Source organism: Arachis stenosperma, chromosome 9 (assembly GCF_014773155.1).
Source record: "Arachis stenosperma cultivar V10309 chromosome 9, arast.V10309.gnm1.PFL2, whole genome shotgun sequence".
Lineage (NCBI taxonomy): Eukaryota > Viridiplantae > Streptophyta > Magnoliopsida > Fabales > Fabaceae > Arachis > Arachis stenosperma.
In genome coordinates, this window is record NC_080385.1 from 70,598,876 (window position 1) to 70,607,429 (window position 8,554).

The following is an 8,554-nucleotide window of genomic DNA, read 5'->3' on the forward strand; positions in this document are numbered from 1 at the left end:
ATGGTGATGAACGAAAATAACATAGAAGTAAAGATAGTGATACTTATGTATTTCATTGGTGTATGAGCTTCAGACAAGTGTATGAAGATGCCTTCCCTTCCGTCTCTCTGCTTTCCTACAGTCTTCATCCAATCCTTTCTTACTCCTTTCCATGGCAAGCTCGTGTAGGGTCTCACTGTTGTCAGCAGCTACCTCCCATCCGCGCAGTGAAAGCTAATGCACACACTCTGTCACAGTGCTGCCAATCACCGGTTTGGTTCCCTCCCCTACCGGAATAGAATAACTCTTTTGCGTCTGTCACTAACGCCCAGTAGGTTACAGGTTTGAAGCACGTCACAGTCATTCAGTCATTGAATCCTACTCAGAACACCACAGACAAGGTTAGACCTTCCGGATTCTCTTGAATGCCGCCATCAGTTCTTGCCTATACCACGAAGACTCTGATCTCACGGAATGGCTGGCTCGTTTGTCAGACGAGCACTCGGTTGTCAGGCGATCAACCATGCATCATGCAATCAGAAATCCAAGAGATATTCACTAAGCCTCAGATGCTTGTAGAACAAGAATGGTTGTCAGTCACCTTGTTCATGTTTGAAGAACAAGTGATATCTTGGTAAAAGAACAAGTGGAATTTGAATGGAAGAACAATAGTAATTGCATTAATACTCGAGGTACAGCAGAGCTCCACACCTTAATCTATGGTGTGTAGAAACTCCACCGTTGAAAATACATAAGCAAAGGTCTAGGCATGGCCGAATGGCCAGCCTCCCAAAGTGATCAAAAGATCTAAAGAAAAAGGTTCCAAAGATCAAAAGATTTCTATACAATAGTAAAAGGTCCTACTTATAAGAAACTAGTAGCCTAGGGTGTACAGAAATGAGTAAATGACATAAAAATCCTTTTCCGGGCCCACTTGGTGTGTGCTTGGGCTGAGCAATGAAGCAATTTCGTGTAGAGACTCTTCTTGGAGTTAAACGCCAGCTTTGGTGCCAGTTTGGGCGTTTAACTCCCATTTAGGTGCCAGTTCCGGCGTTTAACGCTGGAATTTCTTGAGGTGACTTTGAACGCCTGTTTGGGCCATCAAATCTTGGGCAAAGTATGGACTATTATATTGCTGGAAAGCCCAGGATGTCTACTTTCCAACGCCGTTGAGAGCGCGCCAATTGGGCTTCTGTAGCTCCAGAAAATCCACTTCGAGTGCAGGGAGGTCAGAATCCAACAGCATCTGCAGTCCTTTTGAGTCTCTGGATCAGATTTTTGCTCAGGTCCCTCAATTTCAGCCAGAAAATACCTGAAATCACAGAAAAACACACAAACTCATAGTAAAGTCCAGAAAAGTGAATTTTAACTAAAAACTAATAAAAATATACTAAAAACTAACTAGATCATACTAAAAATATACTAAAAACAATGCCAAAAAGTATACAAATTATCCGCTCATCACAACACCAAACTTAAATTGTTGCTTGTCCCCAAGCAACTGAAAATCAAATAAGATAAAAAGAAGAGAATATGCAATGAACTCCAAAAACATCTATGAAGATCAGTATTAATTAGATGAGCGGGGCTTTTATCTTTTTGCCTCTGAATAGTTTTGGCATCTCACTCTATCCCTTGTAACTCAGAATGATTGGCTTCCTTAGGAACTTAGAATCCAGATAGTGTTATTGATTCTCCTAGTTAAGTATGATGATTCTTGAACATAGCTATTTATTGAGTCTTGGCTGTGGTCCAAAGCACTCTGTCTTCCAGTATTACCACCGGATACATACATGCCACAGACACATAATTGGGTGAACCTTTTCAGATTGTGACTCAGCTTTGCTAAAGTCCCCAATTAGAGGTGTCCAGGGTTCTTAAGCACACTCTTATTGCCTTGGATCACAACTTTATTTCTTTCTTTTTCTTTCTTCTTTTTTTTTTGATTTTTTTTTTTTCGTTTGCTTTTTTTGTTTTTTTTTTTTTTTTTTTGCTTCAAGAATCATTTTATTGATTTTTCAGATCCTCAGTAACATGTCTCCTTTTTCATCATTCTTTCAAGAGCCAACATTCATGAACCACAAATTCAAAAGACATATGCACTGTTTAAGCATACATTCAGAGAACAAAAATATTGCCACCACATCAAACTAATTAAACTACTATAAAATTCAGAATTCATGCAATTCTTTCCTTTTCAATTAAGCACATTTTTATTCAAGAAAGGTGATGGATTCATAGGACATTCATAACTTTAAGGCATAGACACTAAGACACTAATGATCACAAGACACAAACATGGATAACATAAAGCATAAAAATCGAAAAACAGAAGAATAAAGAACAAGGAAATCAAGGAACGGGTCCACCTTAGTGATGGCGGCTCTTTCTTGCTCTTGAAGGTCCTATGGAGTGCTTGAGCTCCTCAATGTCTCTTCCTTGTCTTTGTTGCTCCTCCCTCATGATTCTTTGATCTTCTCTAATTTCATGGAGGAGAATGGAGTGTTCTTGATGCTCCACCCTTAGTTGTCCCATGTTGGAACTCAATTCTCCTAGGGAGGTGTTTAGTTGCTCCCAATAGTTTTGTGGAGGAAAATTCATCCCTTGAGGAATCTCAGGGATCTCATGGTGAGAGGGTTCTCTTGTGTACTCCATCCTTTTCTTGGTGATGGGCTTGTCCTCATCAATGGGGGTATCTCCTTCTATGTCAACTCCAACTGAATAACAGAGGTGACAAATGAGATGAGGAAAGGCTAACCTTGCCAAGGTGGAGGTCTTGTCCGCCACCTTATAGAGTTCTTGGGCTATAACCTCATGAACCTCTATTTCTTCTCCAACCATGATACTATGGATCATGATGGCCCGGTCTATGGTAACTTCAGACCGGTTGCTAGTGGGGATGATTGAGCGTTGTATGAACTCTAACCATCCTCTAGCCACGGGCTTGAGGTCATGCCTTCTCAATTGGACCGGCTTTCCTCTTGAGTCTTGCCTCCATTGTGCGCCCTCTTCACATATGACTGTGAGGACTTGGTCCAACCTTTGATCAAAGTTGACCCTTCTAGTGTAAGGATGCTCATCCCCTTGCATTATAGGCAAGTTGAACGCCACCCTCACACTCTCCGGACTAAAATCCAAGTATTTCCCCCGAACCATAGTGAGATAATTCTTTGGATTCGGGTTCATACTTTGGTCATGGTTCTTTGTGATCCATGCATTGGCATAGAACTCTTGAACCATCAAGATTCCGACTTGTTGAATGGGGTTGGTAAGAACTTCCCAACCTCTTCTTTGGATCTCATGGCGGATCTCCGGATATTCACCCTTTTTGAGTGAAAAGGGGACTTCGGGGATCACCTTCTTCAAGGCCACAACTTCATAGAAGTGGTCTTGATGCACCCTTGAGAGGAATCTATCCATCTCCCATGACTCGGAGGTGGAAGCTTTTGCTTTCCCTTTCCTCTTTTTAGAGGTTTCTCCGGCCTTGGATGCCATAATGGTTATGGAAAAACGAAAAAGCAACGCTTTTACCACACCAAACTTAAAATGTTTGCTCGTCCTCGAGCAAAAGAAGAAAGAAGAGAGTAGAAGAAGAAGAAATGAGGAAGAGGGAGATGGTAGTGTATTCGGCCAAAGAGGGGGAGAAGTGGTGTTTAGGTTGTGTGAAAATGAAGAGTTGAAGAAGGGTATTTATAGGAGAGAGGGGGGTAAAGGTTCGGCCATATTGGGTGGGTTTGGGAGGGAAAGTGGTTTGAATTTGAAGGGTGAGGTTGGTGGGGTTTTATGAAGGATGGATGTGAGTGGTGAAGAGAAAGATGGGATTTGATAGGTGAAGGGTTTTTGGGGAAGAGGTATTGAGGTGATTGGTGAATGGGGGAAGAAGAGAGAGTGATGGTAGGGTCCTGTGGGGTCCACAGATCCTGTAGTGTCAAGGAAAAGTCATCCCTGCACCAAAAGTTGCTCAAAATCACGTTTTGAGGCATTTCTGGCGTTAAACGCCGGGCTGGTGCCCATTCCTGGCGTTTAACGCCAGGTTCTTGCCCTTTACTGGCGTTTAACGCCAGTCTGGTGCCCCTTTCTGGCGTTAAACGCCCAGAAGGGTGCCAGACTGGGCGTTAAAACGCCCAACAGCAAGGCTTACTGGCGTTTAAACGCCAGCAGCTTCTTCCTCCAGGGTGTGCTGTTTTTCTTCCTGTTTTTCATTCTGTTTTTGCTTTTTTCATTGTTTTTGTGACTTCTTATGATCATCAACCTACAAAAAAGATAAAATAACAAAAGAAAATAATTAACTATAAAATATTGGGTTGCCTCCCAACAAGCGCTTCTTTAGTGTCATTAGCTTGACAGAGGACTCCCATGGAGCCTCAGAAATGCTCAGAACCGTGTTGAAACCTCCCAACACCAAACTTAGAGTTTGAATGTGGGGTTTCAACACCAAACTCAGAGTTTGGTTGTGGCCTCCCAACACCAAACTTAGAGTTTGACTGTGGGGGCTCTGTTTGGCTCTGTTTTGAGAGAAGCTCTTCATGCTTCCTCTCCCTGATGACAGAGGGATATCCTTGGGCCTTAAACACCAAGGATTCTTCATTCACTTGAATGATCAACTCTCCTCTATCAACATCAATCACAGCCTTTGCTGTGGCTAGGAAGGGTCTGCCAAGGATGATGGATTCATCCATGCACTTCCCAGTCTCTAGGACTATGAAGTCAGTAGGAATGTAATGGTCTTTAATCTTCACCAAAACATTCTCTACAAGTCCATGAGCTTGTTTTCTTGAATTGTCTGCCATCTCTAATGAGATTCTTGCAGCTTGCACCTCAAGGATCCCTAATTTCTCCATTACAGAGAGGGGCATGAGGTTTACACTTGACCCTAAGTCACACAAGGCCTTCTTGAAGGTCATGGTGCCTATGGTACAAGGTATAGAAAACTTCCCAGGATCCTGCCTCTTTTGAGGCAGTTTCTGCCTAGACAAGTCATCCAGTTCTTTGGTGAGCAAGGGAGGTTCATCCTCCCAAGTCTCATTTCCAAATAACTTGTCATTTAGTTTCATGATTGCTCCAAGGTATTTAGCAACTTGCTCTTCAGTGACATACTCATCCTCTTCAGAGGAAGAATACTCATCAGAGCTCATGAATGGCAGAAGTAAGTCCAATGGAATCTCTATGGTCTCATTTTGGGCCTCAGATTCCCATTGTTCCTCATTGAGGAACTCAGAGGAGATTGGTACACGCCCACTGAGGTCTTCCTCAGTGGCGTTCTCCTCCTCTCTTTCCTCTCCATATTCGGCCATATCTATGGCTTTGCACTCTCCTTTTGGATTTTCTTCTGTATTACTTGGGAGAGTACTAGGAGGGAGTTCAGTAATTTTCTTGCTCAGCTGACCCACTTGTCCTTCCAAATTTCTGATGGAGGACCTTGTTTCATTCATGAAACTTTGAGTGGTCTTTATTAGATCAGAGACCATTGTTGCTAAGTCAGAAGTATTCTGCTTAGAACTCTCTGTCTGTTGCTGAGAAGATGATGGAAAAGGCTTGCCATTGCTAAGCCTGTTTCTTCCACCATTATTATTATTGAAACCTTGTTGAGGTCTCTCTTGATTCTTCCATGAGAAATTTGGGTGATTTCTCCATGAAGAATTATATGTGTTTCCATAGGGTTCTCCTAGGTAATTCACCTCTTCCATTGAAGGGTTCTCAGGATCATAGGCTTCTTCCTCAGATGAAGCCTCCTTAGTACTGTTTGGTGCATTTTGCAATCCAGACAGACTTTGAGAAATCAAATTGACTTGTTGAGTCAATATTTTATTCTGAGCCAATATGGCATTCAGAGTGTCAATCTCAAGAACTCCTTTCTTCTGATTAGTCCCATTATTCACAGGATTCCTTTCAGAAGTGTACATGAATTGGTTATTTGCAACCATTTCAATTAGCTCTTGAGCTTCTGCAGGCGTCTTCTTCAGATGAAGAGATCCTCCAGCAGAGCTATCCAAAGACATCTTGGATAGTTCAGAGAGACCATCATAGAAAATACCTATGATGCTCCATTCAGAAAGCATGTCTGAGGGACATCTTCTAATTAATTGTTTGTATCTTTCCCAAGCTTCATAGAGGGATTCTCCATCCTTCTGTCTGAAGGTTTGGACTTCCACTCTAAGCTTACTCCATCTTTGTGGTGGAAAGAACTTTGCCAAGAAGGCATTGACTAGCTTTTCCCAAGAGTCCAGGCTTTCTTTAGGTTGAGAGTCCAACCATATTCTAGCTCTGTCTCTTACAGCAAAAGGGAATAGCATCAGTCTATAGACCTCAGGGTTAACCCCATTAGTCTTGACTGTGTCACAAATTTGCAAGAATTCAGCTAAAAACTGATGAGGATCTTCCATTGGAAGTCCATGGAACTTGCAATTCTGTTGCATTAGAGAAACTAATTGAGGCTTAAGCTCAAAGTTGTTTGCTCCAATGGCAGGGATAGAGATGCTTCTCCCATAGAAGTCAGGAGTAGGTGCAGTAAAGTCACCCAGCACCTTCCTTGCATTGTTGGCATTGTTGTTGTTTTCGGCTGCCATGTTTTCTTCCTTGAAGAATTCGGTCAAGTCCTCTAGAGAGAGTTGTGTTTTGGCCTCTCTTAGCTTTCGCTTCAAGGTTCTCTCAGGTTCAGGGTCAGCTTCAACAAGAATGCCTTTGTCTCTGCTTCTGCTCATAAGAAAGAGAAAAAAGAAGAAGAGAATGTGGAATCCTCTATGTCACAGTATAGAGATTCCTTGAAATGTCAGAGGAAAAGAGAAATAGAAAGAAGAAGGAGAAGGAGAATTCGAACTTTAATTAGATAAGGTCCGAATTGTGCATTTAGAAGGAGTAGTACTCCAGAAATAGAAGGATGTGGGAAGGAGGGAAGAGAATTTTCGAAAATTCAATCAAGAGATTTTGAAAACATTTTGAAAGTTTGATTGATAATTTTCGAAAATTCAAGGTGAGAAAGAAATCAAGTGATTTTTGAAAAAGATTTTGAAATTAGAAATTAAAAAGATTTGATTGAAAACTACTTTGAAAAAGATGTGATTAAGAAGATATGATTGAAAAGTTATGGTTTTAAAAAGATATGATTGAAAAGATATGATTTGAAAACAATTTGAAAAGATATGAATTGAAAATAATTTGAAAAGATTTGATTTTAAAAAAAAAAAAAATTGATGACTTGCCTAACAAGAAAAGATATGATTCAAACATAAAACCTTCCTCAACAGAAAAGGCAACAAATTTGAGATGTTCAATCAAATCATTAATTGTTAGTAAGTATCCTTGAAAAAGGAAAGAAATTGATTTTGAAAACATTTGATTGAAAAGATATGATTTGAAAAAGATTTGGTTTTGAAAAACTTTGAAAACTTGAAAAAAATTGATTTTGAAAACAAAATCTTCCCCCTGGCACCATCCTGGCGTTAAACGCCCAGAATGGTATACATTCTGGCGTTTAACGCCCAAAATGCTACCTTTTTGGGCGTTAAACGCCCAACCAGGTACCCTGGCTGGCGTTTAAACGCCAGTCTGCCTTCTTCACTGGGCATTTTTGAATGCTCAGCTTTTTCTGTATAATTCCTCTGCAGTATGTTCTGAATCTTCAATTCTTTGTATCATTGACTTGAAAAGACACAAATTAAAAATATTTTTGGATTTTTAATAATCAAAATGCAACAAGAATCAAATAACAATGCATGCAAGACACCAAACTTAGCAGTTTGTGTACTACTGACACTAACAATATGAGAATGCATATGAGACACAAAAATACTTCAAGTCAATAGAATTCAAAGATTAGAACACAAAATATATGCATGGATTCGAAAAATATAACAAAAACATGCATTTGACACCAAACTTAAGATGAGACTCTAGACTCAAACAAGAAATATTTTTGGATTTTTATGATTTTGCAAATTTTTTTTTGTATTTTTTCGAAAATTAAGTGGAAAAAGGTATCAAAATTCTTAATGAGAATTCCAGGAATCAGTGCAATGCTAGTCTAAGGCTCCGGTCCAGGAATTAGACATGGCTTCACAGCCAGCCAAGCTTCCAAGGAAAGCTTCGGTCCAAAACACTAGACATGACCAAAGGTCAGCCAAGCCTTAGCAAATCACTGCTCCAAAAGCAAGATTGATATGAAATCAACAAGCTCTTGTGGTGATAAGTTGAAACCTCGGTCCAATCAGATTAGACATGGCTTCTCAGCCAGCCAGATTTCAACAAATCATCATGAAACTCTAGAATTCACCTTCAAGAATTTCGAAAAAAAATACCTAATCTAAGCAACAAGATGAACCGTCAGTTGTCCAGCCTAAACAATCCCGGGCAATAACACCAAAAATTTGATGTTGTTGCTGGATCTTGGCTCTGATGTTACCAAAAGCTTGCTCAAAACATGAACAATCCCCGGCAACGGCGCCAAAAACTTGGTGCGCGAAATTGTGAACTATACTTTTTCACAACTCTCATAATCCCTGGTAATGGCTCCAAAAACTTGGTGCGCTCAATACCATGGCATTACACAACTTCGCACAACTAACCAGCAAGTGCACTG

The 8,554-nt window shown here is 40.5% G+C and overlaps 1 non-coding gene across 1 annotated transcript; it reads left to right on the top strand.

Moving 5' to 3' along the window:
• The first annotated feature begins 6,032 nt into the window (after window positions 1–6,032).
• Window positions 6,033–6,140, top strand: LOC130953499 (small nucleolar RNA R71). The gene has a single exon (XR_009075668.1). It is a non-coding gene; the product is annotated as a small nucleolar RNA R71 (small nucleolar RNA).
• Window positions 6,141–8,554: the final 2,414 nt, after the last annotated feature.